This window comes from Tasmannia lanceolata, unplaced genomic scaffold (assembly GCF_043159265.1).
Source record: "Tasmannia lanceolata isolate RefF3 unplaced genomic scaffold, GAP_Taslan_0.1 ptg000002l, whole genome shotgun sequence".
Lineage (NCBI taxonomy): Eukaryota > Viridiplantae > Streptophyta > Magnoliopsida > Canellales > Winteraceae > Tasmannia > Tasmannia lanceolata.
The window spans coordinates 38,707,888-38,719,382 of NW_027518679.1; positions in this window are offsets into that span (position 1 = coordinate 38,707,888).

Genomic DNA, 11,495 nt, shown 5'->3' on the forward strand with positions numbered 1-11,495 from the left:
AGAGAGACTGCCAGCGTAGCTTAGCAGGTTCTGCCACGTAGGATCTCACTCTAGGTTAAAACCCATCTTCCTAATTTTTCCTTTTTTAGCCCACTTTTTTTAAGAGGCTGCTGTTGGATTGAATACCAAGTGCGGAAATTTTGATGCACCGCCTATGCTCCCGCACCATATAATATCTCTTATAATACAGTTAATATTAAAAAACAAAGAAATCAATACTCCATCCACGTATAAAGAGTTTAGACTCATACCTCTTTTTCCTATATCACCATTCCATTCAACGTGTTAATCCAGTCAATTGAAACTTACATATAAGCACAAGGAAACAAAAAAAAGACAATGGTATTTTCATCTCTTGTTTTGGTTACTTCTACCATTTCTATTTTACTCAAGCTCGTTTGTTAGAGCTTCAATTAACTAGTTAGAATCGATGAAATAATTTTAAGAAGGGAAAATGACCAAATGAAAGGACTTTCTACTGACTATGACATATGAAGAGGGGAGACTTGGAAATAACCAATCTATAGTGATGGTGACTGGTTTGCAAGGGTTTAGGACAAAAATACCCTCATTTTTAAAATACCGTCACCTCTCTCTCTCTCTTTCTCTCTCATGGGATGATCCCAACCATCAATTAGAGGTTCACAATTCCTCTCTCTCATGGGATGATCCCAACAGTCCATTAGAGGCTCTCTCTCTCTCTCTCTCTCTCTCTCTCTCTCTCTCTCTCTCTCTCGTGGGATGATCCCAACCGTCCATTAGAGGGCCCCAATGCCCCCCTCTCTCTCCTGGGATGATCCCAACCGTCCATTAAAGGGCCACAATGCCCCCCTCTCTCTCATGGGATGATCCCAACCGTCTATTAGAGGGCCACAATTCCTCTCTCTTTCTCTCTCATGGGATGATCCCAACAGTCCATTAGATGGCCACAATGCCCCCCCTCTCTCTCTCTCTCTCGTGGGATGATCCCAACCGTCCATTAGAGGGCCCCAATGCCCCCCTCTCTCTCATGGGATGATCCCAACCGTCCATTAAAGGGCCACAATGCCCCCCTCTCTCTCATGGGATGATCCCAACCGTCTATTAGAGGGTCACAATGCCCCTCTCTCTCATGGGATGATCCCAACCGTCCATTACCTCTCTCCGGTATCCTCTTATTCTGAGTGAACCTCCTCTCACAAGTTGATAGTCTCTCCCTTTCAGTTGTTTAAACCCCTAATTTTTTTAGAAATCTATGGTTTAAAGCCTTAAAGTTTGGTTTAAACCCCTAATTTTCTCCAAATTTTTCACAGATTATTGGTTTAAACCTCCAAGTTTGGTTTAGAAATTTAGTTTAGAAAACCCTATATTTTCCCAAATTAGTTGAGAAAACCGTATATTTTGGAAAATCAGTTTAGAAAACTCTATAATTTTCCCAAATCAGTTTAGACTCAATCCAATAAGTTAGGGTTGGTACTCTCTCTCTTTCAGTTTGGAAAATCAATAACTAAAACCTTAATTTTTTTTTAGAAATCTATGGTTTAAAGCCCTAAAGTTTGGTTATGTTTTTTAGAAATATATGGTTTAAAGTCGTAAAGTTTTGTTTGAACCCCTAATTTTTTAGAATTGTATGGTTTAGAGCCCTAAAGTTTGGTTTAAACCCCTAATTGCTTCCAATTTTTTCACAATTTTTTTTCGACCCACAATTACGGGCAACTTCTTCCCGCCGATGTATTCAAATGATACCGCATCCTTTACAAAGTCATCGACGTGTAAGATAAAAGAAGCTCTTCGTTCTACCGTTCTTCTGTTTACACAAAATTAAACCATTGTCAAAATAACCAATTGAAAAAAAATCATTCCAATTAACAAGTAAAGCAGCCATTTTAGAATTATGCACAACTTCAACCACTACTAAATCTCCATAAAACAACATAAACCACTACTAAGACAATTCGGGCCACTTTTAAACACTTTAGACCACTACTAAGTCATGACAATGAAATATGAACCACTGCTTACCCTATATAAACCACTTATAAATTCTATAAACCACTGTTAAGCCAATATAAATCACTTATAAACACTCTAAACCATTGGTAATCCTAAATAAACAACGTATAAATACTCTAAAACCACTGGTAAGTCTATATAAACCACTTATAAACACTCTAAACCACTGATAGGGTTATATAAACCACTTATAAACACTATAAACCACTGATAAGCCACTCTAAAACCACTGGTAAGTCTATATAAACCACTTCTTACCCTGTATAAATCATGTATAAACACTCTAAACCACTGATAAGCCTACATAAACCACTTATAAACAGTCTAAACCATTGATAAGCTTATATAAACCACTGTTTACCCTATATAAACCAGTTGTAAAAACTCTAAACCACTGATAAACCTATATAAACCACTTACAAACACTATAAACTACTTCTTACCCTGTATAAACCATGTATAAACACTCTAAACCACTGATAAGCCTACATAAACCACTTATAAACAGTCTAAACCACTGATAGGCTTATATAAGCCACTGTTTACCCTATATAAACCAGTTGTAAACACTCTAAACCACTGATAAGCTTATATAAACCACTTATAAACACTATATACTACTACTTACCCTGTATAAACCAATGATAAACACTCTAAACCACTGATAAGCCTACATAAACCACTTATAAACACTCTAAATCACTGATAGGCTTATATAAACCACTGTTTACCCTATATAAACCAGTTGTAAACACTCTAAACCACTTATAAGCCTATATAAACCACTTATAAACACTATAAACTACTGCTCACCCTGTATAAATCATTTATAAATCCTTATAAACCAATTATAAACACTCTAAACCACGGGTAAGCCTTAATAAACCACTAATTACGATTATAAACCACTACGGAGGATTCTTAACCAAAGAAGCTATATAAACCACTTATAAACACCCACTTCAGTACCGGTTTATGGTAGTGAAATACTGGTTAAACTTAAGAAATTAGTGGTTTACAGAAAAATAACAATGATTATAAAGTGTTTAAAGTAATTTAAATAAGATTAAATAGTGATTGGAGGCTTTCTGCAATGGAAGACAGTAGTTTAACATGGAAAACTTTCATTCAAGTTTATAAACATGCCTTATAATGGAAAGAGAGGGGAGAGGGGTAAAAATACACACCTTTTCATTAAATGGAAGCTTTCTGCAATGGAATGGTGGTTTCTAGTGAAGATTTTTAAGATTTCCAAATCCAATAACATTTTTTTCCAATATTTGTTGAAAATGGAGGCGTTGTGCAATGCAATGAAGGGTTAGGAAGGCTTTCACATCTAAAAATGAGGTGTTCAGCAATAGAATGGAGCTTTTGGCATCTAACAATGGAGGTTTTTGGGTTTCAAAAATGGAGGTTTTTGGGTTTTTCATACGTACATTTTTTTGGTAGGTGGGAGGAAGAAGAAGAAGAGGGAAAAAGGTGGGTTTTGGGATTTGTTTTTTTCTAAATGTAATCATTTCAAAAAGGTGATTTGAGAGAGAGAGAGAGAGAGAGTCAATGACATTTTAGTCATATGCACTCTTGATTGGTGATTTAGAAAACACCCCTCTTGAAATGTCATAGTCAGTAGAAACCCCTTCTATTTGGTCATTTTCCCATTAATTTAAAATTTCTGATATCATTGCATATACATAAGCTGATGATTTTGATGGTATGAAAACTAATGGATTAGCATTTTTAGGATTCATTGTATTTTAATCTCATAAAAGCTTCAAGTGGGTTAAGGAAATACTTGTATCTTTTGGGTATTATGGTGAGAGACTGTTATTTATTTTAGCCAATGTTAGAAAACTCATCAAGTCAATCAGTATGTCCTGACTTGACTTGTTTTTTACCTTGGCCGAATTATTTTGGGAAAATGACCAAATGAAAGGGCTTTCTACTGACTATGACATTTGAAAAGGGGAGAGTTGGAAATAACCAATATACAGTGATGGTGACTGGTTTGCATGGGTTTAGGACAAAAATACCCTCATTTTTAAAATACCGTCACCTCTCTCTCTCTCTCTCTCATGGGATGATCCCAACCATCAATTAGAGGGCCACAATTCCTCTCTCTTTCTCTCTCTTTCTCTCTCATGGGATGATCCCAACCGTCCATTAGAGGGCCACAATGCCCTCTCTCTCTCTCTCTCGTGGGATGATCCCAACCGTCCATTAGAGGGCCCCAATGCCCCCCTCTCTCTCTCTCATGGGATGATCCCAACCGTCCATTAAAGGGCCACAATGCCCCCTCTCTCTCATGGGATGATCCCAACCATCAATTAGAGGGCCACAATTCCTCTCTCTTTCTCTCTCATGGGATGATCCCAACAGTCCATTAGAGGGCTACAATGCCCCCTCTCTCTCTCTTGTGGGATGATCCCAACCGTCCATTAGAGGGCCCCAATGCCCCCCTCTCTCTCTCATGGGATGATCCCAACCGTCCATTAAAGGGCCACAATGCCCCCTCTCTCTCATGGGATGATCCCAACCGTCTATTAGAGGGCCACAATGCCCCTCTCTCTCTGATGGGATGATCCCAACTAGACCTGGCAAACGGGTGGGTCGGGCCGGGTCAACCCGCGGGTGATGCGGATGCGGGTCACACGGGTCGGGTCAAGAGATGACCCACATTTTTGCGGGTCAGAATTTTGGTGACCTGCGCGGCCCGCGGGTGGGCGGGTCACCCACGGGTCACCGGCAAATATAATATGGGATTGTAATTCTCATGATTTGACCGCACCGCAGAAGTTTTTCCCGTAATTGTCATAATTCTCTACATGTTGTTAGTATTTTTCTCATAATTTTATAACTTCATAACCATTTATACGTAATTTTTCATTTCAAACTTTATAAACTCAGTTATTTTACTTTTGTTTTGTAATGATTACTTTTTTTTTTTGCTTTTTACTTTTGCTAGAAACCTTCGCCGGTGCGCATCTTTGCACAGAGTATTACCACCTATGAAAAAAAAAAAAAAAAACTGTTATCAACACTACTGAGGGCACTCTCACTTTATTAAAAGTATGGTATGGCCCACACCATCGGATGATCCAAACCGTCCATTAGATGGGCCATAGCCTAAATAGGTTATGCTCCAAAAATCATTTCCATCGGATGATTTCCCAAGTGCTGATAACATTCTCCGAGAAATTATTAAAAATTACTGTAAAAATGCGGGTGCCCACGGGTGCCCGAGGGTTGACCCGACCCAGCCCGTGTTTTTCCGGGTTGGGTCAACCCGCTGGTTAAATTTGACAGGTCACTAAAAGTCAGACACGTGCCCGCAAATTTCCGGGGGGGGGGGGGGGGTCGGGTCGACCCGCGGGCACGGGTTGCTTTTGCCAGGTCTAATCCCAACCGTCCATTAAAGGGCCACAATGGGATGATCCCAACCGTCCATTAGAGGGTCACAGTGCCTCGCAGGTTTGTGCACATCTCTCCGGTATCCTCTAAACCACTGCTTACACTGTATAAACTACTTATAAACATTTTAAACAACTGTTTACCCTATATAAACCGCTTGTAAATACTCTAAACCACTGGTTACCCCTATATAAACCAATGCTTACACTGTATAAACAACTTATAAACACTTTAAACAACTGTTTACCCTATATGAACCATTTGTAAAAACTCTAAACCACCGCTTACCCCCATATAAACCACTTACAAACACTATAAACCATTGCTTACACTGTATAAACAACCTATAAACACTCTAAACCACTGTTAAGCCTATATAAACCACTTATAAACACTATAAACCACTGTTAGGCTTATATAAACAACTTATAAACACTCTAAACCGCTGCTAGGCTTACACGAACTACTTATAAACACTCTAACCCAGTGCTTACACTGTATAAACAACTTATAAACACTCTAAACAATTGTTTACCCTACATAAACCACTTGTAAATACTCTAAACTACTGCTTACCCCTATATAAACCACTGCTTATACTGTATAAACAACTTATAAATACTCTAAACCACTGTTAAGCCTATATAAACCAGTTATAAACAATATAAACCACTGTTAGGCTTATATAAACAACTTATAAACACTCTAAACCATTGTTTACCATATATTATATACTTATAAATCCTCTAAACCATTGCTACGATTATATAAAATACTTATGAACGCTGTAAACCACTGTTTACCCTGTATAAACCATGTATAAACACTCTAAACCACTGATAAGCCTATATAAATCACTTATAAACACTCTAAACCACTCATAGACTTAGATAAACCACTGTTTCCCCTATATAAACGAGTTGTAAACACTCTAAACCACTGATAAGCCTATATAAACCACTTATAAACACTATAAAGTACTTCTTACCCTGTATAAACCATGTATAAACACTCTAAACTACTGATAAACGTATATAAACCACTTATAAACACTCTAAATCACTGATACGCTTATATAAACCACTGTTTACCCTATATAAACCAGTTGTAAACACTCTAAACCACTGATAAGCCTATATAAACCACTTATAACCACTATAAACTACTTCTTACCTCGTATAAACGATGTATAAACACTCTAAACTACTAATAAGCCAATATGAACCACTTATAAACATTCTAAACCACTGATAGTTTTAGATAAACCACTGTTTACCCTATATAAACGAGTTGTAAACACTCTAAACTACTGAATAAGCCTATATAAACCACTTATAAACACTATAAACTACTTCTTACCCTGTATAAACCATGTATAAACACTCTAAACCACTGATAAGTCTATATAAACCATCTATAAACACTCTAAATCACTGAGAGGCTTATATAAACCACTGTTTACCCTATATAAACCAGTTGTAAACACTTTAAACCACTGATAAGCCTGTATAAACCACTTATAAACACTATAAACTACTGCTCACCCTGTATAAATCACTTATAAACACTTTAAACCATTGTCAATCCTTATAAACAAATTATAAACACTCTAAACCACTGGTAAGCCTTAATAAACCACTACTTAGGATTATAAACCACTACTGAGGATTCTTAACCAAAGAAGCTATATAAACCACTTATAAACACCCACTTCAGTAGTGATTTATCATAGTGAAATAGTAGTTTAACTTAAGAAATTAGTGGTTTACAGTAAAATAACAATGATTATAAAGTGAAAAACAATAGTTTAACATGAAAAACTTTCATTCAAGTTTATAAACATGCCTTATAATTGAAATAGAAGGGAGAGGGCTAGAAATACACACCTTTCCATTGAATGGAGGCTTTGTGCAATGGAATGGTGGTTTCTAGTGAAGATTTTGGAATCTAATAACGTTTTTTTGCAATAGTTGTTGTAAATGGAGGCGTTTTCCAATGCAATGAAGGGTTATGGAGGCTTTGACATCTAAAAATGAGGTTTTCAGCAATAGAATGAAGCTTTTGGCATATAACAATGGAGTTTGTGGGTTTCAAAAAAGGAGGTTTTTGGGTTTTTCATACGTACGTAGGTGGGAGGAAGAAGAAGAAGAGAGAAAAAGGTGGGTTTTGGGATTTGTATTCTAAATGTAATCATTTCAAAAAGGTGATTTGATAGGGAGAGAGAGAGAGAGAGAGAGAGAGAGAGAGAGAATCAAGGGCATTTTAGTCATATGCACTCTTGATTGGTGATTTACAAAACACCCCTCTTCAAATGTCATAGTCAGTAGAAACCCCTTCTATTTGGTCATTTTCCCAATTATTTTCTGAGTTCCTAAACACTACTTTTTGTTTTATTTTATAAAGGGAAAATGACCAAATGAAAGGGCTTTCTACTGACTATGACATTTGAAGAGGGGAGACTTGGAAATAACCAATCTAGAGTGACGGTGACTGGTTTGCAAGAGTTTAGGACAAAAATACCCTCATTTTTAAAATAACGTCACCTCTCTCTCTCTCTTTCTCTCTCTCTCTCTCTCTCTCTCATGGGATGATCCCAACCATCAATTAGAGGGCCACAATTCCTCTCTCTTTCTCTCTCATGGGATGATCCCAACAGTCCATTAGAGGGCCACAATGCCTCCTCTCTCTCTCTATCTCGTGGGATGATCCCAACCGTCCATTAGAGGGCCCCAATGCCCCCTCTCTCTCTCATGGGATGATCCCAACCGTCCATTAAAGGGCCACAATGCCCCCTCTCTCTCATGGGATGATCCCAACCTTCCATTAGAGGGCCACAATGCCCCTCTCTCTCTCTCTCTCCTGGGATGATCCCAACCGTCCATTAGAGGGCCCCAATGCCCACCTCTCTCTCTCTCTCATGGGATGATCCCAACCGTCCATTAAAGGGCCACAATGCCCCCCTCTCTCTCATGGGATGATCTCAACCTTCCATTAGAGGGCCACAATGCCCCTCTCTCTCTCATGGGATGATCCCAACCGTCCATTAGAGGGCCCCAATGCCCCCCTCTCTCTCTCTCATGGGATGATCCCAACCGTCCATTAAAGGGCCACAATGCCCCCCCTCTCTCTCATGGGATGATCCCAACCTTCCATTAGAGGACCACAATGCCCCTCTCTCTCTCTCATGGGATGATCCCAACCGTCCATTAGAGGGTCACAATGCCCTCTTTCTCTCATGGGATGATCACAACCGTCCATTAGAGGGCCACAATGCCCTCTTTCTCTCATGGGATGATCCCAACCGTTCATTAGAGGGTCACAATGCCCCGCAGGTTCCTGCACCTCTCTTCTGTATCCTCCGATTCTGAGTGAACCTCCTCTCACAGGTTGGTAGTCTCTCTCTCTCTCAGTTGTTTAAACCATTGGTAATCCTAAATAAACAACTTATAAACACTCTAAAAGCACTGATAAGTTTATATAAACCACTTATAAACACTCTAAACCACTTATAAACACTTTAAGCCACTGATTACTCTACATTAAACACTTGTAAACACACTAAACCACTCCTAGGCTTATATAAAACACTTATAAACACTCTAAACCACTGTTTGCACTATATAAACCACTTGTAAATATTCCAAACCACTGCTTACCCTATATAAACCACTTATAAACACTCTAAACTGCTGTTAGGCTTAAATGAACCACTTATAAACACTCTAAACCACTGCTTACACTGTATAAACAACTTATAAACACTCCAAACAACTGTTTACCCTATATAAATCACTTGTAAATACTCTAAACCACTGCTTACCCCTATATAAACCAGTGCTTACACTGTATAAATAACTTATAAACACTCTAAACAACTGTTTACCCTATATGAACCACTTGTAAAAACTCTAAACCACTGCTTACCCCTATATAAACCACTTACAAACACTATAAATCATTGCTTGCATTGTATAAACAACTTATAAACACTCTAAACCACTGTTAAGCCTATATAAACCACTTATAAACACTATAAACCACTGTTAGGCTTATATAAACAACTTATAAACACTCTAAACCGCTGCTAGGCTTACATGAACCACTTATAAACACTTTAACTCAGTGCTTACACTGTATAAACAACTTATAAACACTGTAAACAACTGTTTACCATATATAAACCACTTGTAAATACTCTAAACTACTGCTTACCCCTATATAAATCACTGCTTATACTGTATAAACAACTTATAAACACTCTAAACCACTGTTAAGCCTATATAAACCAGTTATAAACAATCTAAACCGCTGTTAGGCTTATATAAACAACTTATAAACACTCTAAACCATTGTTTACCATATATTATACACTTATAAATCCTCTAAACCACTGCCAAGCTTATATAAAATACTTATGAACACTCTAAACCACTGTTTGTCCTGTATAAACCATGTATAAACACTATAAACCACTGATAAGGCTATATAAACCACTTATAAACACTCTAAACCACTTATAGGCTTAGATAAACTATTGTTTACCCTATATAAACCACTTATAAACACTCTAAACCACTGATAAGCCTATATAAACCACTTATAAACACTATAAACTACTTCTTACCCTGTATAAACCCTGTATAAACCATGTATAAACACTCTAAACCACTGATAAACCCATATAAACCACTTATAAACACTCTAAATCACTGATACGCTTATATAAACCACTGTTTACCCTATATAAACCAGTTGTAAACACTCTAAACCACTGATAAGCCTATATAAACCACTTATAAACACTATAAACTACTTCTTACCCTGTATAAACCATGTATAAACACTCTAAACCACTAATAAGCCAATATAAATCACTTATAAACACTCTAAACCACTGATAGTCTTAGATAAACCACTGTTTACCCTATATAAACGAGTTGTAAACACTCTAAACCACTGATAAGCCTATATAAACCACTTATAAACACTATAAACTACTTCTTACCCTGTATAAACCATGTATAAACACTCTAAACCACTGATAAGCCTATATAAACCACTTATAAACACTCTAAATCACTGATAGGCTTATATAAACCAATGTTTACCCTATATAAACCAGTTGTAAACACTTTAAACCACTGATAAGCCTGTATAAACCACTTATAAACACTATAAACTACTGCTCACCCTGTATAAATCACTTATAAACACTTTAAACCATTGTCAATCCTTATAAACCAATTATAAACACTCTAAACCACTGGTAAGCCTTAATAAACCACTACTTAGGATTATAAACCACTACTGAGGATTCTTAACCAAAGAAGCTATATAAACCACTTATAAACACCCACTTCAGTAGTGGTTTATCGTAGTGAAATAGTAGTTTAACTTAAGAAATTAGTGGTTTACAGTAAAATAACAATTATTATAAAGTGGAAAACAGTAGTTTAACATGGAAAACTTTCATTCAAGTTTATAAACATATCTTATAATTGAAAGATAAGGGAGAGGGCTAGAAATACACACCTTTCCATTGAATAGAGGCTTTGTGCAATGGAATGATGGTTTCTAGTGAAGATTTTTGCAATTTCGAAATCTAATAACGTTTTTTTACAATAGTTGTTGTAAATGGAGGCGTTTTCCAATGCAATGAAGGGTTATGAAGGCTTTGACATCTAAAAATGAGGTTTTCAGCAATAGAATGGAGCTTTTGGCATCTAACAATGGAGGTTTTTGGGTTTTAAAAATGGAGGTTTTTGGGTTTTTCATACGTACGTAGGTGGGAGGAAGAAGAAGAAGAGAGAAAAAGGTGGGTTTTGGGATTTGTATTCTAAATGTAATTATTTCAAAAAGGTGATTTGATAGGGAGAGAGAGAGAGAGAATCAATGGCATTTTAGTCATATGCACTCCTGATTGGTGATTTACAAAACACCCCTCTTCAAATGTCATAGTCATTAGAAACCCCTTCTATTCGGTCATTTTCCCTTTTAAGAAAGCACCAAAATGATAAAAAAATGGCTTGCAATTGTCTTTATATTTTAATTATTAAAGGAAGGTGATATTTCTGAGATTTTATATGGTGGATACG